The sequence below is a fragment of the Orbicella franksi genome, chromosome 11, assembly GCF_964199315.1.
Source record: "Orbicella franksi chromosome 11, jaOrbFran1.1, whole genome shotgun sequence".
Classification (NCBI taxonomy): Eukaryota; Metazoa; Cnidaria; class Anthozoa; order Scleractinia; family Merulinidae; genus Orbicella; species Orbicella franksi.
In genome coordinates, this window is record NC_138155.1 from 19836772 (window position 1) to 19861144 (window position 24373).

The 24373-nt window shown below is 37.6% G+C and overlaps 1 protein-coding gene and 6 non-coding genes across 7 annotated transcripts in view; 2 read left to right on the forward strand and 5 right to left on the reverse strand.

The window, feature by feature from the left end:
- The window catches only part of LOC145503235 (TBC1 domain family member 22B-like), a 279621-nt gene that overhangs the window by 150341 nt on the left and 104907 nt on the right, over positions 1-24373 (forward strand). The window lies entirely within an intron of this gene.
- Positions 988-1057, reverse strand: Trnag-gcc (transfer RNA glycine (anticodon GCC)). The gene has a single exon. It is a non-coding gene; the product is annotated as a tRNA-Gly (tRNA).
- On the reverse strand, positions 1943-2013 carry Trnag-gcc (transfer RNA glycine (anticodon GCC)). The gene has a single exon. It is a non-coding gene; the product is annotated as a tRNA-Gly (tRNA).
- Positions 2964-3034, reverse strand: Trnag-gcc (transfer RNA glycine (anticodon GCC)). Its single transcript has one exon. It is a non-coding gene; the product is annotated as a tRNA-Gly (tRNA).
- On the reverse strand, positions 3505-3575 carry Trnag-gcc (transfer RNA glycine (anticodon GCC)). The gene has a single exon. It is a non-coding gene; the product is annotated as a tRNA-Gly (tRNA).
- On the forward strand, positions 21722-21793 carry Trnac-gca (transfer RNA cysteine (anticodon GCA)). The gene has a single exon. It is a non-coding gene; the product is annotated as a tRNA-Cys (tRNA).
- Trnag-gcc (transfer RNA glycine (anticodon GCC)) lies at positions 22544-22614 on the reverse strand. The gene has a single exon. It is a non-coding gene; the product is annotated as a tRNA-Gly (tRNA).

Sequence of the window (24373 nt, forward strand, 5' to 3'; positions counted from 1 at the left end):
GTGCTTTTGGTTGCATTAATATCCACGTGCTACGCTAAGCGATTGGCTTAAAGAACTCGCGCCACTTTTTCATCCAGTCAGGATTAAAATCAAAACCAATCGTGACTCGCTCTAACACGTTTCCCGCGCTTTGTGTCAGCTATATATGCATTTATAAAATAGCCGAAATACTACGCGCGATCTCATTGGTCGATAGGTGTGTTTAGATGAGAATATGTAAACACGGTTGTGACCTTTAAGATATATATTTAAGCAATAGACCACAGGTTTTTATGGTTTATAGGCTGATAAACCACGCGGGATGCTGGAAGAACACGAGAAGAATTCATAAATCACGAGCAGCAGGCGAGTGATTTCCGAATTCTTCGAGAGTTTATATGATTTATGATTATATGATTTATACGATTTATTTATGATTTACGAATTCTTCGAGAGTTTATATAATAATTCAGAAGACAAGCGAAATTTCCATGAGTCTACTGGCACAATGAACCATAGCTGATTGACCAATCAGAGCGGGCGCATTCATTTGATTATTACATAAATCTTATTAGATGTTTTGGTGTGTGGTAGCTCTATATATTTCTACGAGTTGTGCTGTATTTTGACGAGCCCGTAGGACGAGTCAAGATGCAAACAACGAGTACAAATATAAAGCGATACTACACACCAAAACATCTAATAAGAGATTTATAAAAACAAAAGAGCACTTTTTCAATGCTTACATAACCTCATCTAAACGAGAAGAATTCTCGAAAGTTATGCCTTTCGAGTTTGCATAACTGTCTCGAATTCTCTCAGCCTCCCTGGTGTTTAGATGAGGCTATAAACTTGGAAAAAGTGCTCTATCGCTTTTGTTAGATATTTCTGAAAAATACGCCCGAATCATACATGTAAAATTATTGCTCTACGTCTACAAGATTGAAATGCTATATACCATAGGCTGTTAACGGCAAACGAAAATAAACTAGTGGGATAAAGAAAGTCTGCACTGGCCGGGAATCGAACCCGGGCCTCCCGCGTGGCAGGCGAGAATTCTACCACTGGCCACCAGTGCTACATACTCTACAAAGCGGGAATGGAGGCGAAAGCTTTCGCCACCAATAGATTTTACAGGGGCCAGGAGCCATCCTGCAAGGGGCTTAATGAAAAGAATCTGCTCTTTTATCACACTTAGGCTTCATTGAACAAGGAAACTTTTTTTCCAGGGGCGTAGCGTCCGAATCCGCACGTACGCCCGTGCGTACAACTGAAATCTGGAAAAAATATTTTTCTTATTCCCTGCAAGTTTTTTTAAAGTTGCCATAAAGTCCAACCGATTTTTAACTTTCAAATTGTTGTCTGTGTGTGTAAGGCTCACCGGTATCTTTTCACAAAACCCATAAACGTCAAGAAACGTAATAGTAGAGTGAAGACAAAAGCAAAAAATTCTACCCTCCACGGCCCTCACACCTGTAAACGTTGTAAGCCCTATGTTTAGACCATTGTTTTACTCCCTATTTTTGTTGTGGCTTGCCGAAAACTCCGGCTAGGGATGGGTAAAATTAACAACTAACTATGCATTTTCCTTCGCGTTTATTTATTGAAATGTCCTCCGAAATTGTAGGAAATGGCATTTCCGAGACCTTAGATTTCAAATTTTTTGAGGGAGCCCCCTAGTTACGTTTGAAGCACCATTCTTGTGCGTATACCTTCACAATCTCACGGTACGCCCCTGTTTTCAACTCCATGAACTTGAATAGGCAAGAACCAAACACTATCGAAGCCTTAATGAACAAAACTTTACAAGATGTGAGGCTGATCAAGCAGCTGGGAATGATTTCTTTCGTTTTGTGGAAACCGACTTTCATCAGAGCCTGAGAATGCCTAGTCAAGAGTGAAATGCGATAGACCATAGGCTGTTAATGGTAAACGAAAACAAAATAGTGGCATAAAGAAAAATTGCATTGGCCGGTAATCGAACCCGGGCCTCCCGCGTGGCAGGCAAGAATTCTACCACTGAATCACCAGTGCTTGGCTGTTAACACTCTCTCTTAACAAGGGAAATCATGCTTGTTAACAATTTGAAACCTACTAAAAGTAAAAAGGAAAAGACTCATCTGAATTGACAGCAATTAGAGCAGTTTGAAAGTTGTTTTCACTTGACGGTCGAAGTAATTCATTTTTGCATCCAATCGTGACTCGCTCGCACAAGCTTCCCGTCGGCTACATATGTATTTATAAATTAACTGAAATATTACACGCGCTCTCATTGGTTGATAGGTGTGTTTGAATGAGAGTTTGTAAGCAATGTTTTGACGTTTTGGATTAATATTCGCCCGTCTTTTTGAAAAAAAGCTTTAGTGCTTTTATGAAATATTTTTCTTTCATGAAATTGTTCTCGGTCGACAAGTTTTACCTGCAGTTAACTCTCACGGGTTAAGAAAAGAAATGTTATTCCTTTGTTGTATACAAGGGGGCATAGCGCAGTGGTAGAACATTCGGCTGCCGATCAAGAGGTCACCGTTCCAACCCGGTTCCCCCCTTTTATTTTATTTTATTATATTCTTGGTTTTTACCCAATTAGAAAAATGGTTTCCGTCCACTGTGTTCGACAAACTATTTGCGTCCTTTTCAAATGCGTAACGTTGTGTTTTGCTTTAAAAAAATACGCTTTCTATCATGCTTAGTCTTCACTGAACAGGAAAACCATTTTCAACTTCATGAACTCGAGCAAGCAGCATCCAAAAACTTATAAAGCCAAGCAAAATCGAAGCCGGACTGATGAACCAAATTTGAAACGAAGCGAGGCTTATCATGCAACTGGGAATGTTTTCTTTCCAATATTAATATGATCCACACTTTGGGTTTGTGAAAACCAACTTTCAACAGGGACTGGGGAATCTTAGCCAAGATGGAATGAAATGGATAATACCGATAGACGATAGGCTGTTAGAGGTAAAAATAGTGGCATGAAAAAGTTTTGTACTGGCCGGGAATCGAACCCGGGCCTCCCGCGTGGCAGGCGAGAATTCTACCACTGAACTATCAGTGCTACATATTGAATACAACGGGAACGCAGGCCAATGTTTTCCCCACTCATAGATTTTAGAACAGCGGTTTGAATTTCCAAGAGCACTGTGGAAGTTTCTTGAGATCTTTACGATGTATTTCACAAAAAATTAACAGATGCAAGGATTTAATGTGTGTGAGTCATAAACCTGCAAATATAAACATGTAAGAGAACCACGCAACAAGCTGTCAATATGTGTTAAGCAAAACAAGAATACTGTGGGGCGCCAGCATATAGCAAAACCCTGCCGCAATGGCAATTTCCATTACTAAGCACATATATAATTTCGATCGTTTTTCACACGTTCTTATCTAACACTACTCAATAGCTTACATGGAATCTTCTGTGACTTGAGTTTTTAAAGGAAGTTAATGGTGTTATAGCAAGTAGGAAATGGATTTCATTCAGAGGCCCTAATACGTCCCCTGACCGCCCCGGTGAGGCAAAAAAGATGCACTAGCCGGGAATCGAACCCGGGCCTCCCGCGTGGCAGGCGAGAATTCTACCACTGAACCACCAGTGCTTGTCTGAACACAATCGCTTGTAACAAGCGGGCTGTTGGCTTGGTAACTATCAACTAACTGAAATCCCGAGCTCATAACCTAATTGTTCATTATTATTCAGTTATTGGGTATAGCTCAGTAGTGGAGCATTCGACTGCACATCGATAGGTCACCAGTTCGTTCTCGGTTGCCCCCTATTCTCGGTCAACAAGATGTACTTGTAGATAACTCTCACTGGTTAAGAAAAGTTAATCACCCGTTCTTATCTAGCACCAACTCGATAGCTCACATGAAATCTCCTGTGACTTGAGCTTTTAAAGGATGATAGTGTAGTTATTATTATGCTTACCAAACAGCCAACGGGTGTAAAGAAATGTAATATATACTTCTAAAAAGTATTTGTTATCGGACAAGTATTTCGTTGTGCCTCTCCGAAAGTTATAACTTTATAAACTATCCATTTCCTCCAATGAAAAGCTCAAGTAACGTAATTTCTCAACCTTTCACTTGAGATAGGGGCTTCATTTTGGTCTTGGAAAGACCCTCCTAACTTTTATTATTCAGTTAGTAACACTTTGGTTAACACAGTTCCTCATGGCAGCTCAATTTCGCCATTGATCGACATGGATGACATCATACCATTTCTGAATTATGATTTCAGTCATACTCATAAATGTGGCAAACTGATTTTTCATCTCAGTTTCTTGCAAGTAGTAGGTACATGATGAGATTTTACAGTCGTCACAAAGCTAAAGATTCGTTTACATAGGCTAATTTTAAACAATGTTTCAAAGTCGATAACTTGGTCTCACTTCAGCCTAAAAGCCTCAAACTTGGTCAGAAAGCCAATCTAAAACATGATCTTTCGTGGTTGTGTCAGTTATCGATCGGTTAAAACTTGAAACTCCTCTTAGTTCTCTGCGCAACTCCAAATTGGCCGATATAGTACGTACTGCACACTAAGCTTTAAGTCTCTGAAACACCGACGGCAGGTCGCATTTACAACTAAGGCATTGTAAAGTTAACATGAGAAACAACAAAACTGTCTGATCGTGACCTTCACTGCTTGCCTTACTTCCTTCATCTTCCAGCAGTACAGAAATGCGTTAAGAGACGAGTTGAACAAAACAAGAGCTACAGCTGCTTCCAGAGAAAGGTCAAGTAACTGTGTGCGCCTTTCCGTGGAGGCGAATATTGTAGCTACGATAGCATATGGAAGATAACAAACCACTAATGTAATTTGTACCTATAATGCACTGGACAACGTTTTTTTGCACCGTTCTATGTTCAGCGAAATTCCATCTCCGTTCGTTTGTCCTTGGTGGACATTATCTTGAACTCGTGCTTTGTGGTTACGAAGCGTCAAGTAGATTTTCGTGTAACATAGAGTCGATGTTACTATACAGAATAACATCGCTATGGAAATTATATATATATATATATATATTACAAGTTGATCACAGAAAATAACAAGGAAGGTAATTGCCAATTGCAGCCTAGAGGCTAAAGGAACCGCATGGTTTTTTGAGTTAGCTCTAATAGCTTTTTATTGCTAAAGTTCATCAAAAACCAGAGCGGCAAGGAAGAAAACTAAATGATAGCATTATTATTCAAATTTCGTAGAGTATTGTTCTGACACTAAATAATGTTTTACTTCTTTGGTAATGAGAAAAATCATGCTATAGATCTATTGCTTGATAGGAGAACATTTGTTTTCCAACGCAAACTTGGACAAGGTATTAAATGCTTGTTCTGTCGGACGGCATCTCATTGGAGACACTCTAACAGAGACGTTTATATATAAATATGGTTGTGATACTTTAACAGCAAGCTGTTCTCGCCATTAACTTTTCGTCATGAAAAGCGATATCAACCTTCGAGTTCAGTTTAAAAAGCTTCTATTGACCTTGGTCAATAGAAGCTCACAAAACCTAGTCCACTAGTTGTCATGTAAATCGTGGTATATAACAGTTTGTTTTAAGTTATAATGATAGGTAATTATACAGATAAACTAAGTTGTGAGTGCAAATTACAAAAGATGACGTCAGTCATTTTTTCCTCTTGCCGTGATGTTTCTCAGCTATGAACGAGTGAGGAACAATCGTGATTTGCATTTAGAGAGAATTCAAAGCTGCTTTCTTCCTGTATAACGGGTGTTTGGCTCGACGAAGAAAGTCATTTATAGATCCTGATCATAGAGAAAAAGGGACCGAAAACCTCTGACCACAAAACAAAAAAAGGTAACAGTACATTTAAAATAGTCTCCTGACCATGAATTCTATACGTATTGATGAAAATAATGAGAAATTGCGTTTACGGGACGCAGGAAAAATCGCAATATTTTGTCAAGAGAGGAGTCGATATTTTAGCTGAAACGACCCACGAAAATCGCCGGCAGCTTTTACTTATCATCATCAGTTCTCAGACGAGTTTCTTTTGCTTAGGGTCGGGAAAGGTATACGAAATGCTGGATCTTCGTAAAAGATTTGTGTTCCCGCGCTTCGATCGCAAGATAAAATCGAATATTCGTACGCTGGGGCAATGACTTGGCAGACATGAATACAATCGCGCAAAGGGGCCCTATTCAATACGCAACTTTTAGGGCTGTAAGGTTGAGAATTGAGAAGACCAAACTTTGAGACGAAACTATCATGATATGTAAGTGAACTTTGATTAGCCATCTTGTGGTAGCGACTCTAATTGTTGTTTAAACATTTTAAGCTAAAACTTAGTCACCATGTATTCTAGTCTCCTTGCAGTTTTCGAGAAAATTTGAAAGTATAAAATGTCTTGAGTTAGTAATATGTTAGAAAGAAGTGCTCAGTATAAGAATAAATTGTTCAACAATAAAAGTATATTTTAATTTCGTTTTCACGTCCAAGCATAATTCTGGAAACGACAATATCTGAATACAAAATTGTTGAGAAAAATCGTTTGTTCTATTATGAGTTCAATCAAAAAGTAAATTTTACAGTGAAACTGACAAATTGGCAAACTGTCAATTTTTTCTTACTCGATGGACTCAAACAAAGCCTTCGCTTTTAGACGGTGCCGTTATCCTAATAACACTTGGAATTTTAATATCTATTCAACGAACTAATTCATTAATTTACATGAGGTTTTAAGTTTTTGGTATGTCATTATCTGCGAACAAATGGTGAATATAATGTCGTATGCTGAGTAAATAATGTTCTATTTTACTTCCGCTAAAACGATTGCGCTCCTTTTGAAATCAGTGCGGAGTTGAGCTCGAGATAATAAACGTTTTTAAGAAAATCTTTTTATTTCTACCTCATGCTGTTCGTTGAAAAACACTCGAAATCACCTTGTATAAAAGAAACAAATATATACAAAAAAAAAAAAAACAATTACTACGCTAAAACCATTTGTCGTTTGTAATTCAGTAAATATATAACGCTGAATATTCACGTTCACCTGAGCAAATAATATTATCCTTTACTCTCGGGACAATGGCAAATATTATTTTAATATTAATTTCCCGAATCAAAATTTCAGCTTGAACAGGTAATTTTACTCTATAACAAGAATTAAGGACTTCGAACATTTTAAAATATATATATATATATATATATATATATATATACATATTATTACCGTTATTATTTTTTGAAAAGCAGAATTGTTGCCATTATTAAACGAGGGTGTTGGGCTATTTCGGTCTTTTTTTTTTTAATGGACCTACAACTTATCTATCGTTGATTATATTCCTTAGGTGGCTGTGGAGTTCAGATGAAAGGAAATATTCTTTTCCACGGACGGCAAAATAGCGGAACGAGCCACTGGCAAAGGAAAATAATCATTCCACAACATCTTCCTTGCTATTCTGGACATTTTAACAGACCTATTTACTAGGGAGTAAAACAGAGAACTTATCGATAAATCATGGCCAATTTAACAAACGATGGAAACCAAACAACTTACCTTTTGCTACAAAGGGGCAGTAGATGAGATACAACAAAAAACGTTTCTTTTAACATTAAATATTCTTATATCCGTGACTGCATTTCTGGGGAATGCTCTGATCATTGTTGCTCTTCCAAAGGTGTCGTCTATTCATCCGTCTTCAAAGCTGTTGTTAAGTTGCCTTGTTTGGTCTGATCTCAGTGTGGGCTTCATTTCAGAGCCTCTATACATTACATTCCTACTTTCTCCGGCCGATACATTACTATGTTTCTATTCTGATATCATTAATACTACCACAGCTGTAGTATTCTGCGGAGTATCGTTCCAAACTATAACTGCAATAAGTGTGGACAGACTTCTCGCTTTGTCGTTGGGTCTGAGATACAGACAGATTGTAACTATAAGGCGAGTGAGAGTCTTCGTAATCATGTCTTGGCTTTTGAGCAGTGCCGCCTCACTAACATATCTATTCAACGAACTAATTCATACCTTCATCACCTGTGTAGGACTGTTAATCTGTGTGGCAGTCTCCACCTTCTGTTACACGAAAATCTATCTCACGCTACACCATTATCATTCTCAAGTACAAGACAATATTCACCAAGAACCACCGAGTGAGGGAGAAACTCCAGTGAATATAGCACGATACGGAAAGACAGTATCCAGTGTACTATGGGTCCAGATGTCATTAGTGGCCTGTTATCTTCCATATAGTATAGTAACAATTTTAACTACTGTACTAAAAACGCATCCACCATCTCTTGCCCTCGTTTGGGAACTAACCTTCGCTCTCCTGATGTTCAATTCATCTCTTAATCCGATTCTTTATTGTTGGAAGATCGCTGGAGTGAGACAAGCAGTAATTGAGACAATCAGAATATGTTATCATTTATCAAGTTAGCAGTGCTGTGAACGCAAAACTACAAGAACTTGTTACTTGCAAAAGAATTGTTTTTATTGCTTTTTTGGTCTTTCAGCTTATGGCATAAAAAATAGAAATGGAAACTTATTATCACGAAACTGGGATATCATAGATGATTTATTTATAAACAACCTTGCTAAGATTAAGTTCTGTGCGGTTTCCATACTTGCGCTATTTGGAGACATTTTTCACTTAAATGTAGAGCTTTGGACGGAGACGTCCTCCCCGAGGGGAAATAACGTCGCGGCCAAAGGATAATAGCAACATATGTCACAGAAATTTGCTATTAAATCGAAAAGTTATTACTCGAGAGCTTCACCACATTAAAATTGATACCTTATCTAGTGTATGGCCTGTTCACCTAGCAAGTACTTAAGAGCAGCTTCGCCTAAATATCAACTAGACTTGGAAATAGCGAAAAAATCGAATTTCTTCAAACTCGCCCAGAATAAAGCCCTACGGGCACTAATTACAAAAATATCGTTTTAAGTTCGATAAATCAAAAATTATTTTTTTCCGCAATTTTTTCGTTTCGATGCCCCAAATCGGCCAAAATCCATCGAAAATGAGCGGCATATTCAGAGGCTCCTAAACTCAAAAGTAAAAATCTTCATTACAAACTGATTGCACGTCGTATTTGTACTTCCTTTTTTGTCTATTTAGAGCTAAATAGATCGTGATTTGATTAGAACTTAAAAATTTGACGAATTTTCTAAATTAACGACCCAAGACAGCTTTACAAGAGGTCTTCATTTAGCCTATTTTCAAATGCTAAAAAGGCGTTCTGGTACACGGCTTTTCCCAAAACGACTAGTTTGGTGTGAAAGAGCATTCTTTCTTCTTCAAATTAGTGAAATAAAATTTTTGGGTAAATAAAATCGCGAGCGCTGAGATAGCGAACTAAATGCAGCATTTCTTCCTGAAAACGTTCCCTTTGACCCGAGCGTAACGAAACCGATTACTGCAAGAAAACCCGGAAGAAAAGCAAACGCTTCGTTATTTTGAAACAATTTCTAGTGATATCTCTCCGAAACCACGACTGCAAGAAACTACTTCCAGATATGAAATCTTACAGGGTCAAAAAAGGAGCTAAAGGGCGCATTTTGACACAATAACTTTGTTTGCTGAGAATTGAAGTCAATGACCGTTAACGAATTCCAGTGAAATTTGCAAACTTGAAGTATGTTAGCCGATACTTACCTGAATATTTATATTAATAGAAGAGTCGTCTTCTTGGATTAACCTTCAAAAGAAGCAGGATCCAGATTTGAAAACCTCTAAAAGAAGAAATGTTTAATGTTCCGTGACCTGCCCGCTGCTATAAATTAGCGCAAATTCCATGCACATGCCGACCGCACGTTTGTCGTAAAACCAACTGAACTCCACTGACAGTTTCCATGGGCAACCCCAAAATAAACAATCCCCAAAAATGTAAAGTGAAATTGGCTGTCTTCATGAACAGTTAGAAGCTAGAGTCAAGTTCCATTACCTTTAAAAAGAGCTTGAATTTATTTGTTTGCGTCGACTTTGTCAACTACTCTCACGTTCGAATGCCGCGAATCGGTCACGCCAAAACAGTGCAGACCGTGCAGACTGCAGAAAACACCGCGGTCAAACGTCGGGCACGCGCAAATTGGTACATTTTTTGACAGCCTCGCGCCAATTTCCCGCGCAAAAATTTAAAGGAAAACATGGGAAACGACCGGTGTCACGCAAAATTTAGGAAAAAAAAATTGAAAAGTCCATAGAAATCTGTAAAAGGAAAAGAAAGCAGGTAAAAGGAAAACTTAAGACTTTTCAGACACAAAGTTTATTAAGTTACCGGTATTCTGTTGATTTACCATTTTGTTTTGAGCTTTACCAAAAAAGTTGATAAGTCTTAAAACCCGTGTCATGCTACGAGCCGACGGCGTAGTATATTTTTATTTGTTTTTATTAATCACACGATGCGTGACGCCGGAAACGGACGACAAACGATGTGTAAAAGAAGGAAAAATGGGAGAAGAAAAAGACAATTGCAGTGATTCGGCTTCGCTCAGACGAGCTGGAAAAATTTTGGCAAGGACTGAGGGATTCCATCCGGATCCTTGATTTGTCTGAAGCACAGGAACGAGATGAATCGAAACGATAAACGATGTTCATGTCCATCGTCATGGGGGCATAGCTGGCCAAAATACCGATCCCAAACCGACTGTACCTGGTCTTTGACCAGGTGGGAAAATCTTTTCTAAACTACAAACCTGGAAAAAACTGGTGCACTAAATGCAAAGTCGAGGCGGACAAAAAATTCAAGGAGCACGGAAAATACATACCACGGAAAAGAAAGACCTTCAACAAGCAGAAGGTAGAACAATTTTTAACTCTCAAGTCATTTCTGTTAGCTCTCGTTGTACCGGCTAAAACATAAACAAATATATAAATAACGAGGAAAATGTCATTTATAGGATACCGATGACCCACGAAAAGAACAGTGTCATGAAAATATTTTGGCTGCCTTTTAGTTGCTCCATTGCTCGCACATGCGCAGACGTTTGACCGCTGTGTTGCTGCAGACACTTGTTTGGGCTTTTCATTGTGACTCCTTTTTTTGGGTCTAGTTACAAAATAGTGTTAAATATATCTGAAAGTCTGTCATTTATCCATAGGCTGCAAAAGCGCAGAATTGACTTTTGATTCAATAGACAAACGCGTACAAGACTTTGTGTGGGAAACTTACTCAGTCTGCACGGTCTGCAGTGTTTTGGCGTGACCGATACTACGTAGTATTCGAACGTGACAGTAACTACTGAGTGAACGAAGTAGAATCAAGCACTTTTAAAAGGTAATGGAACTTGACTCTAACTTCTAACTGTTCATGAAGACAGCCAATCTCACTTTACATTTTTGGGGATTGTTTATTTTGGGGTTGCCCATGGAAACTGTCAGTGGAGTTCAGTTGGTTTTACGACAAACGTGCGGTCGGCATGTGCATGGAATTTGCGCTAATTTATAGCAGCGGGCAGGTCACGGAACATTAAACATTTCTTCTTTTAGAGGTTTTCAAATCTGGATCCTGCTTCTTTTGAAGGTTAATCCAAGAAGACGACTCTTCTATTAATATAAATATTCAGGTAAGTATCGGCTAACATACTTCAAGTTTGCAAATTTCACTGGAATTCGTTAACGGTCATTGACTTCAATTCTCAGCAAACAAAGTTATTGTGTCAAAATGCGCCCTTTAGCTCCTTTTTTGACCCTGTAAGATTTCATATCTGGAAGTAGTTTCTTGCAGTCGTGGTTTCGGAGAGATATCACTAGAAATTGTTTCAAAATAACGAAGCGTTTGCTTTTCTTCCGGGTTTTCTTGCAGTAATCGTTTCGTTACGCTCGGGTCAAAGGGAACGTTTTCAGGAAGAAATGCTGCATTTAGTTCGCTATCTCAGCGCTCGCGATTTTATTTACCCAAAAATTTTATTTCACTAATTTGAAGAAGAAAGAATGCTCTTTCACACCAAACTAGTCGTTTTGGGAAAAGCCGTGTACCAGAACGCCTTTTTAGCATTTGAAAATAGGCTAAATGAAGACCTCTTGTAAAGCTGTCTTGGGTCGTTAATTTAGAAAATTCGTCAAATATTTAAGTTCTAATCAAATCACGATCTATTTAGCTCTAAATAGACAAAAAAGGAAGTACAAATACGACGTGCAATCAGTTTGTAATGAAGATTTTTACTTTTGAGTTTAGGAGCCTCTGAATATGCCGCTCATTTTCGATGGATTTTGGCCGATTTGGGGCATCGAAACGAAAAAATTGCGGAAAAAAATAATTTTTGATTTATCGAACTTAAAACGATATTTTTGTAATTAGTGCCCGTAAGGCTTCATTCTGGGCGAGTTTGAAGAAATTCGATTTTTTCGCTATTTCCAAGTCTAGTTGATATTTAGGCGAAGCTGCTCTTAAAAATAGGCTTCCTTCGACTCACCTCATAGCCTTCAAAATTTATAAAACGAAGAATGCTCTCGAGCTTCATCTTTGTTAAACAACAGCTTCCCAGAGGGTCTTAATTTAATGAAACTAAAAACTCAGACGCATTTTTATTCTCTTTAGTTACTATTATTATTATCGTTATCGTTATCATTAACATTAGCATTAGCATTTAGCATTAGCATTAGCGTTATTTTAGTATTGTCATTTTCGAATATGTCAACGTCACATGAAAAGCGCCAATAAAGAAAATTTATAATAACAGAGCGACATTTCAATTTATATTTTCGTAAACTTTGGCTTTGGCTGATAGTTTTCAATAATAACTTCGCTATTATTTACCTTCTGTAAGACTGAAGAAGATTCCGTGGAGAATTAGACGTTTTTGTATACAGCAACTGAAGTTTTTTGGAAAGAGTGTCGTCATGACTACTCATCCATGAAAACGAAATGTTAAATTTTTCACTTATGGATGTCTTGTTTCGTAAATCTGATATTGATAAAGACCTTACGGTAATCAACCACATTGTTTTGCTTGGAATTTTATCTATAGGTGTAAGCTTGATTATACAAAATCATTCTTAGAAGTTTTTGAAAGCTAAGTTGAAAGCAACTCTAAGCATAGAATTTTATATTGTCGGTAAAAAGGGTAAACTCGTACAACATTAAAAAAATCAAGTGGGATTCCTTTATTCCTGGATTAGTATAAGTAACTCCTCTTTCTATTCTATCACTAGCATAACTATATAATGTTTCGTGTAACTTATATTCGCAGCCAGTTTTGGCACTTTGTTAACTAAGCTGGCTGTTCTTCCCCCCGAACTCTCCATAGTAGTGCGTACTGCAGTGTTATTGTAATGTTATTATTGTGGGTAATGTTAGTATAAATTGTAAGATATGCCAGTATCTTAAGTAATGTCGATATTGTAAGTGATATTAGTATTGCAAGTATTGTTAGCATTGTAAGTAATGTTAGTATTGTAAACGAATGTTTGCATTGTGGGTAATGTTAGTATTGTAAGCAATGTTAGCATTATAAGTAATGTTAGTATTGTCAGTAAGTAAGTACTGTAAGTAATGTTAGTATTGTAAGTAATGTTAGTATTGCAAGTAATCACGGTAAGTATGGTAAGTAATGAAAGTATGGTAAGTAATGTTAGTAATCTTAATAAATCTTTCGTTTGGTGACTCAAGCAAATTAAGGCAAGGGCTTCCAGTTATTGACCCGAAAAGTTAGGGGGTAGTCTTTCTTTTGAAGCTTCAGTTGAAGCAGGTCAAAAGGTTGTTAGATTTTGTCAATTTCGCGTGTCGAGAATATGCAAATTAGGTCATGTGACCTCTTAAAGCCGCAAAATCTCTTACATTAAATGGGAACAATTTTTTTTTCATTAAAAGGTGATGTTTGTTCCATGATTTTAGGGCCATTAGGTACATCGTTACTACGCTTGGAAAAGTTTAGATATTTTGAAACAAAAATTTCAAACGACACATCACTTTTATCGGGGGACTGGGTACTAGTAGAAAAAACCGTTTACTTCCAAAATCAATAAAATATTCAACAATTGTCAAGCATAGTTCCTTTGCTGTTGCCATTAGGGCTTGTCTTGTACCGGTTGAGTTGAAACCTTCTTTTAATAAACTGTTCCCATTTTGTTAGCCGTATCAAGTCACGTTACCTAATTTGCATAAGTGCGACAAGTCAAAATGATCACTCAAGGAGAAGTATTTGTCTACCAAAATTTTGTTTTGTTATGAACGACATCTGAGAAGGCAGACCACCCCCTCACCTTTTTGAGGAAAATTAACTGCTGACCCATGTCTTAAATTACCTGAGGACGTTTTCGTTGCCGTTGCCGTCCTGGTTGCTTAAGGGTCCCGATTTAATAAGAATTTGGCTGAACGACTATCATCAGTATAGTGACGCTTTGTTCTTTTGTTTGTTTGTTTGTTTGTTTGTCTTGGGCAATGATAAGCCGTGCCTAAGAAATGAATTTCGCCTTCACGTTTAAGTACACTTTCCCCCTGAACCTAAACACATGCATTCAATACTTTCCAACGCTTGAGTAAATATAATATACATTTTAATCATTAAAAAACGACAGCCATCTCATAGCATATATGTCATGGCAAATTTAACTGCTTTTCATGTTATTCGCGGGCTATTACGCTTATGAAAGTCTTTGAATTGCGGCTAGCATTTTTTGCTGAAAGGCAGGCTAACTGTAGACTAATTGTAATCACATGAAGATATGATATTCTCACATGTGAAGATATCATGTTTGATAACATTTCTCTTTTGTGCCATTAACTACACTTAAATTTGTTGGTGTATGATCGAAACATCTTCGGATCTTCTTCAGTCGTCTTCGGCAATCTTCGGAAAATCGTCAAAAACGGCGTCATCAGCATGTCAACATAATAAAAAGAACATTACACGGTGGCGAGAAGATATGAATTTTATGCTCGAGTGGCAAGAACTATATCTCACGAGTGAGTACAGCCAACTATGGCTGAACTGGTCCGCGATGAAAAGAAAAAATTCTGATTGGTCCCCTTAGCGGTCTGAATTTATATCCTTATATGATTATTAACTGAATCATATTTTTGGACTGAAACGAACCATTCTTAATTTCTAGTTCAATGCTGTTTTGATGATCTTCTTTCTCCCTTTTCAGTTTGAGAAAAAAGTGGTATTGAAGTAAGAATACGTCACTCAGAGGAAACACATGGAAATTGACGTCTGCTGGTCAACTTCAACAACTGAGGTGATGATAGTATTACTTCCATCTTCGCCCTTATCAAAGGTTGATATGTAAGAAAAGATGTTATCTTGTGTGAATGTACGGGTCGTTTTCAAAACTAATAGAAGACATAAAAGTTATTTCTGCCAGGGTCAGCGTTGGGTATGACCTTGGCATGTTTCTTTAAGATTTTGGCCTTGCTTAGCCCCAGCTTTTTTATAGAAAGGTCATAATTTACAATATCTAGTAATACCTGCATTAAAATTAGCGGCATTTCAAAAATTACGATTTTCTATGATCAGGAAAGACGCCCGAATTCATCTGTAGCAGGCTTCAGTTTCATCCGTCATCAACTCTTAAGATAAAAACGGAACAAAAACAAGAACAACTTAAACAAAGTTTTCAACACTGATGTACATTTAAGACCATTTAAGGATATGTTATTTGCAGTGCTGGAAAGAGTTTAAGTTTTATTTCCGGATCGTGTTCTTCAATCATAGCCGCGCATTCATTCGGCGGAAAGATCTGCCCCAGTTTAATACTTTCACATGTGATCCACGCCGGGCAAAAACTGAATGCCAACAGATCTTTCTTGAACAATGAAGAATAAAGACTGAGAGACTTGCAGTAAGTAATCAGAAAGGCTATCAAGCTTCACATATAAAAGTGCGAAAATGGGTGTATGAACGTACTTGGAAAAATTGAATACACCGTCGGTTCATAGAGCTGGCCCTTTTCACGTTTTACAATGTCGTGCAGTCATAAAACTATAGAGTTATAAATAACTCTTCGTAAAGATCACAAGAATGAAGCCAAGCCGATAATTAATTATAGAGTCTGTACTCTAGACTGTGTATAATTTGGAATCGACAATAAAACTGATTCAACACTATACCATGTGGCACATTGGGGGTGGGTGTTCTATAAATTAACAAATTGCGTGCTTGAGTTGAGGTAATCCTTTCAAATGATTCATGTTGGCTACAAACATTGAGAGAAATAGAGTACAATTTTGAAATTCACGCTGTTAGACTACTATATCTCTGAAGTGTTATTAGCCCCGGTGTTAGACTGATAAGTTGACAGATTCGCTTCCCGCTTCCTAAATTAGTTTATTTTCTTTAATATGGTTATTATACCACCAGGGGTTCAATATACATAAAACCGCAAGCGTCAAAACAAAGTGAAGAATGCGATATTAATTAAAAGCGTTCCCTTCTTTAATATGTTCCTGTTAATTGCTCTGTGTATACCTCGTTATTAGTTGGATTTTTGCGGCTTTGTTTTTTAGGTCACCACAAAATCACAGAAGACTTAAATACTTCACGGTGAGCTTTGTCTCCGGGCGTGATAAGTTGCTGACCGCGGCTTACACTGAAGCCAAACGGACTTATTATTCAGTTCATGAACTGATATCCGGACCTATACAGTACTTATTATTCACCACATAAAGATTTCATGACTTTTATGTTTTAGCCAAGATTTACTCCAAGCACAGCAAGATAACATCTGTCAATGTTTGTGTAGGACTCCACCTGAATCTGTCAGCTTGTTTTGAAAAAGTAAAACATAAAGTGATAAATTATTTTCTGTTCGGGATTATTGTTTGCGCGATCGGTATGATAATAAGTCACTTTGTTCATTTCAATGGCCTCCTTATGCTCTAGTAAAGTTCAAGTTGCTCAGATCTCCAATCTTTAAGCACGGGAACCGCTCGGCTGCAAGGAAAGATCGGTCAGTGAAATTTCGTTGTTGAGATTGTAGACCGAAAAAAAATTAGAATTGAGAAAAGAATTTGAACACAGCTGCAAGTCAGCACGTACTACAGACACGTTTGTCGACAGATACGGAAAAACATGAATTTCGGCAAATCTAGTATTTCCAGAGGAATGTTTAAAAAATCACCGTTACTGACTCTTTGGAAAACTCGTTACGAGAAAATAAAGGCGACTTCCTAAGTTGAGTTCCACTACTCTGTACCCATATTCGTAAAATGCCGGAATCAGTGGAACCACGATTTAACGAACCTCTTTGGAACGAAGTCCTCGGTATGACGAACGATATTCCTCGCCCCAGCAATAGTAAAATAAAATACATGGAAAAGAACCTTGATACAACGAAACCTCGTTATAGACGTTATAACGAATATATTTTGCCAGTCTCTTGCCCCTTCGTTTTATCTAGGTTCCACTTTATGTTTTTTTTTCCATTAGGCTTATGAGTATTCAGTCCACTGCATTGTTAAGGACGTCTAAAATTTAATCAGCGCAACGTTTTAGAACTTTACGAATTAAAATGGCTAATATACCTCTTGTTTGGAACGAATTCTGTTCTCACTGACTCGTGGTTTAATTAATTAACTTAAGTGAATTTTTTCGTACACGTTTCGTAAGTAGATGTTTGCCGTCGAGGGAGAAAAGGTCAATAGTTACTTTTCCCAATCAGATTAATTTCAAAATACCGCCTCTTCAAAAAAACACTACGGTTTAGGGTGTCGAGTTAATTACCACATTTATTTCCTTTTTTCTGCACGTCCCAATGCCTGTGGTCCCTGCTTTCACTCGTTTATTGAATCCGCCATTATCTATCGCAAAGGGCAAATCTAAAAATAAAAGAGCACGAACTCGATCCTAAATAGAAAATGTTACAATCTCTTTTTCTTATCAAGGTATGTTTCGTAAGGTATTTTGCGGTTTTTTATAGATGAGCATCTCTAGTCCCCGGTTTCTTTCTAGATAGCCACACCCTACTGACTTTTTCTCCATTATATAAAGTCTAAATGCGAAAAAAATTCAATTTACTTGCTACTAATCGATTTGAGTGTTATTTAATTGACTGATTTTTCAATGTCATCAAGTTAGTCTATGAGCTAATCTTGTTTAAGAAACATATCCGTAGTAAAAGGTGAGTTGTGACGTAAATATAGATTCCATTTTCCAACGCTGAAGCATTCAAATCATTTATGGAATGATAACAGAATCCAGCCCGACCAACCGAATTTAACGGACCGGCCATGAAACAAATCTCTCAGAAATGCATGCTTGAGTTATTCCAAAATTAGATAACACTTTTATTCTAACTTGTTGACTTCTGGAACACCGTTAGGGGCAAGTATATTTTAATTAGCTGCCATTAATAAATGACTTAATTATTTTGGAGAACAATTGAGAAGCGGCACCGTTTCTATAGTTAAATTACCGCTTTTGTTCTTAAGACAGCGAATAGAATAAGCCTGTCTGTTTTCCCACCTACCCTCCCTACCAAACCTGAATAAATACGACTTTATTCATCAAAGCCTGTAAAGTCAATGTGTATTTCTACAGTATTGTGTCTCGATCGGCTTATTCTTGGTATTCACGTGAGGTCATCATTCTCAAAAATCTAAAACTAAAGAGCTACCAAAGTTATTATCCTCATCAGGCGTAAGAGGCGGCAAATTTATATCTGTTAACAACCTTTCAGCTCAGTAGCTTGCTTCGTTTGAAAACAGGTACATTTTGAATTTCAGAGTTATGGCGGTGCGTGACATAAAGCTATGAACGCGTTTGTCCAAAAAGATATGTTTATATCGTGATTTTTTAGGCTTTTTATTGGGAAAAGTGCTTATTTAAATGTTTGGTTCATCACTTCAGATAATCAATCACCTAGATAGCCAAAGTAAGTTCCAGATGTTCACACTACTTTCCGGCCGCCATGTTGGTGTACCATGGAAGTACACCAACATATGGCGGCTCTACACTGGGGTCTGTAAATTTGTGCAAACTATTACGACCAATATTTAAAGTTTAGGAAAACGTACAGACCTAAAACTCGGAGAAGTGTTCTATTTATCTATCTCCTATAACATCATAATTTCTTGACTTATACAGTGCATGGTTTTCCAATTTCTCTTTTTTTTTTTTTTATTGCGTGACAGTGCAACCCAATAACTGATAATTTCTTTAAATGATAACAATTGTAAACATGCCATTCCGATTGCGCTGATCAATGGTTTTCTCACAAAACCCGGAGCAGAAAAGTTTGGTGTGCTTTCCCAACCTTAATTCAACGTCTGGCGTTACATTTTTGCTAACTGTCAGGATCTTTGATCTTTGAAATCAGTGTATCTTTTCAAACGTATCTTATAATCTTAACGCCTTACCACCAATGGTAGTTTCTATACCAAATGAAATATATGCAAGTAATGTAATTTGCACCAACAATGCAGTGCACACTGTCTTTTTATATCGCTCTGCCTTCAGTCCAAATTCTCTACTTGTTTATGCCGTCGAGACGGGTGATGACGGGTGATAACAGCAGCCCTGTGCTAACGATAGTTACAATAATAATTTCATAATAAGTATATATAATTGCTACACTGCTTAAAGCCAAAACAGAATAACAAATAGCCGAACCAACAACAAAGCAAGAAGTCTGTCAACACTTACTTCATGCAGTCAAAGTAAACATCGATAGCCCACAAAACATTACAGCCGCTACATTAGCAAAGATTTCTAATAGTAACAGAGTTTGGTATGTCATTCTGGAGAAATTAGGTATGAAATGTTAAGAGGCTGTAAAATCAAGCCCACGCAAAGATCGGTGGAGGCGAGACAGTGGAAGAGAATTAAGTTTTGACGAGGAATGGAGGAAAGACACCTTCGGAAGAGCGGCAATGATCAGGACATTGCCCAGAATTGCAGTCACTGAAATAAGAATGTTTAACGTTGCCAGAAATATACTTTGACGTATTCCACCAAGCTTTGCTGAGCATAGGTAATCTTTAGTAGACGTATAGACTCTGTCTCTAGTTGATTGGGCCATTTTCATCTCTATCATCAAATTGAAGAAGACACATGTTACTTTAATAGGTTCTTCGAATTCATGATGACCATTGCATCTGTTTGCCCCAAGTAGTGGCAACAGGACTGTATATTGACTTGAACGTGCCTTCGCCTATGGGATATCTAAAATAAAAGTATAAAAAGATATTGAAAGATTTAAATGCGGTATAATCATAACTATAAAAAAATTGACTAGGAACAACACAATTTTCGTTGCACTCCAATGTAAACTACTAATTTTGAACCTTATGGTGTTTCTCGTCTTCTGCACATTTGCAAAAAAATACCCCTATGAGAGAAAGATATTTCCCACGAAGAAAACCAAATTAAAAGACCGTTCCGTGATCTTTTTGTCGAAACAAAAATGCAATATTAAATTATTTGAGGTAAAAACATGATGAAATCATTTAACACATATTTGCTCAGTATTTTAAAAGATAGACAGTTTGAATCTAATTACACATTTGATTGATTGAAAAAAGTGCATGAAGTGTCATGTAGACTAAATGTAGACTAATTTATCAATTAGTTAGCACTCGGTAAACCACTGAGTTTTATATAATAAATCTAATTCCCTAATTCACATTGCTGCATGGATTTAAGAATTTTTGAGTGAAGAAAATATCTTAGTTTTGGTAAAATGGTGGACATTTCTCTTTCCCTGGTTATACTTTTGAGCAAAATCAGCCACTATTTTGCTGGCTTCTTGGCCGAGTTTCAGTGCCAAGGCGTCAACTATGTAGACGGGCACACTGGTTTGATTTGTTTTTAGAGAAAGGCCTGGTAAACTCCTTGAAAAGCCATCTTAGGTCTTGCCGGGGAGTAAACGCAACCGGCTTGCCTTTGTTATGTCGCAAGCTTGAAGTAGAAAATTATTTGGAATATTTCTATTACTCTTTTCTCTTACACAATATAGCTTATTGCACAGAATTTCTAACAGTAAGAGCTATTTGCCTATTTCTTTTCTCCACCTACGTTTTCCTCCTCTCGTCACGATTATATACTACACTACAATGTCATGCAGTTTACAGCCCATCAAGCGTTACAGCGTAATCACTTTTAATCCGGGCTCACCATCAACGATGTCTAACTTCTATGTTGTCAAAAGGTTTTCAAAAAAGTAGACACTGCCAGTCACTGAGCTACAGAGAGAACATGGTAAACAAGGCCATTAATTAGGGTCACGTTGAATTCTCAGCCTTCCCAGTAATTATCTCGCAACATGGAATAATATCAGGAGTGAAAACTATGAAAGTAATACCTGACTAGAACCCTACTAAGAAAACTGTCTGACTTTGTTCTTGCCATCAAATAACTTAAAGGGGCTAGGTCACGCTATTTTAGGTAATTTTGTTTAATTTCGTTAATTATGAGCTCTAAACGTCAAATTGGCAGAGCAAAAGTCTTTCATTTGCAAAATCAAGCCCACATAACAACTGAGAATGATTTTCCAGCTGTCAGTAAATGACATTTTGATATGAACTGATGTAAATTTGAAAAAAGATGGGCCGACGTTTTTCAAATTTACCCAAATGCAATCCATTTTATCCTCTCCAGTATTGTCCATCCATGACCCTTCCTGGCTTTCCTGGGTTTTGTTTGAGATCTTCTATAGTTTTGAGCCGTTTTTGTGATATTTTACTTAATTCTATGACCGTTTGAACAGTGCTGAAATTGCCTAAAATTGCGTGACTAGCCCCTTTAACAGTTTTCATATAAAGTTGTGCTAGGTCGACAAGTTTTACCAAACTCTCACGGGTCAAGAACAAAAACTTCATTGCCATGTTGTATGCAAGGGGGCATAGCTCAATGGTAGAGCATTCGACTGCAGATCGAGAGGTCACCGGTTCAACCCCGGTTGCCCCCTTAAATTGGGTTTTGGTTTATTTTTTCCCCCGGCTTTTTCCTAATTAGAAAAGTGGTTTACGGCCACTGTGTTTGGTAAACCATGGTGTTGTGTTTTGCTCAATAAAAAGAATATGCTCTTTTATCTCACTTAAGCTTCAATGAACTGGAAAACCATTTTCAACTTCATGAATCGGAGTCGGTAATAACCAAACACTTAAGCCAAGCTACAATCAAAGCCTTAATGAACAAAATTTTACAAGGTGTGAGGCTGATCAAGCGTTCTTTTCAATACAAGTGTGACCAAATATTTCGGTTGTGGAAACTAACTTTCACCAGTGTTTGAGAAATCTTAGTCCAGACGGAATGAAATGGTTTCATCATAGAGGAATTAAACAATTAGATTATGAGCTCGAGATTTCTATCGCGTGATAGTTGACGAGGACGCAACCCGAATAAACTATCTGCCGACGCATAGAAATCAAGAGCGAGTAATCTAATTGTTTTAGTATAAATCTACTAGACGTTCAAGACTGTCTAAATCCTCTTCACAGATACCTCGAGAACACAAAGAAGCGGCAGTCATTTTGTTAACAAGGGCACACTGCTACGCTACTCACTATCTATCAGAGAATAGATAGTGAGTAACGTAGCCAATCAGAGAACGGCATTCGTGATAGCACGTTAGTAGATTTATACTAAAATGTGATAGACCACAGTTTGTTATTGTGTTATTGATAAACGAGAATAAAATAGAGGCATAAAGAAAATTTGCACTGGCCGGGAATCGAACCCGGGCCTCCCGCGTGGCAGGCGAGAATTCTACCACTGAACCACCAGTGCTTGTCTGAACACCATTTCTTGTGATAAGAGGACTGTTGGTTTGATAACAAACTGAAAACTACTAATACGTAGATAGGAAAAGACCTCTCTGAAGTTAATCCCTGGCCAAACGGACTCGCAAGTTGTCGAAAGTAGCCGCACTTGCAAAGAGACTTGCGTAGGGTGGCCAAACGTACTCGCAAGTTTCCTCGCAAGCATACGCAAGTCGCAAAAAAACCCATTCCAAGGCAGACATATCCTGTATCTCATTGGCTAAACGGTTGCTTTAACAGCGAATGAACGTCACTCAACTTGCGTTGATTTTGTTTTGGTGGCCAAACGGTGAAAAACTTGCGTCGACATGCGTGCAAATTTGATCTCGACCAAAGTGAGCGCAAGTCATAATCGGCAACGCAACTCAACGCAAGCACACGCAAGCCCACGCCAACTAGACGCAAGTTGAAAATTTGGGTCCACTTGCGAGTCCGTTTGGCTAGGACTTTAGAAAAATTATGGCAGTTAAGTTGTTTTGAACGTCGAAGTAATTCACATTTGCACCGTTTTTGGTTGAGTTACTACGCTAAGTGATTGGCTTAAAGAATTCGCGCCACTTTGTCATCCAATTTTTTTGGCAAACTAATTCAGTACCCTGTTTGACTTGTTGACGTTGTGTTTTGCTTAATAAAAGTAATATGCTCTTAATTACACTTAAGTTTCACTGAACTCTTTCACCTTCATGAACTTGACTAGGCAAGAACCAAACACTTAAGGTGGCTTACTACAGTTTGATAGATTATAACAGCCCAACTTCTAACTCTTTTCAAAAATGTTCCATGATGCTTTTCCTTTCTCTATTTACTGTTTACTTAAGGCTTTTACCATTCTAAGTGAAACTTGAACAATTAAACGTCAACAAATGGCAAAAACGAACGACCGAGTACCTAAGGAGAGACTGGGAACTAGTAGGTTAAATCACTTTTTTCTCAAAATCTACCCTTATGACCCCACCTCAAAATTTCAGGAATTAGCAATTAGCTCTGGTTTAACATTCATGCAAAGTAAAATAAAAATCTGAAAGACAGATTTTTCGCAAACTAAGAAAATGTGAAATCCAAAATAGCTCAAAATCGGTCTTACAGATTTTTTTAAAATTTTGGCTCTAAACGTAATTCACCCCTATAAATCAACTGCGAAAATTTCATCATGGGTTGTATGGTAGGTTTTCGAGCAATTCTCGATCAAATACTGGCTTCTACAACCTTGGACGAGAATTGAATTGCGCACGCCCTTCATTTAAGAGCGCGCTCATGTGACGCCATGAATCGCGTGCGAGAAAGTAAGAGCAAATTAGACGTCTTTTACCGGTTGTTTATCGAGCTTTTTTGTAATATTTTTTTTGGCCCTAGGCTTAAACACATGTTTGAAAGGAGTTTGAAACTATTGCTACGTATACTGAAGTGATTTAACGCCTTTCAAGTGCTGAAGTGATTTTCGTTTCTTCTTAGGGTTGCTTGCGTCATTTTTGCACGCGCGATTGATACTGACCATGATGTCTGGCAGGCAATCATAGCGCGCGCTAGTGAGTCTCAGAATAACTGTAGTAAGCCACAGGTCAATCCTCAGTATTGCACTGCGCATCCTTTCTGCGCATAATTTCACGTGATTAAAAAATGACGGCTTTCTCTTTACAGCTGAACCTCGCCATAGAGGTAAATCGTCATTTTCTCGCAGACGAGTTTGGTGACCTATTATTTTTTTCTTTTGTTTTGAATTGAGTAAT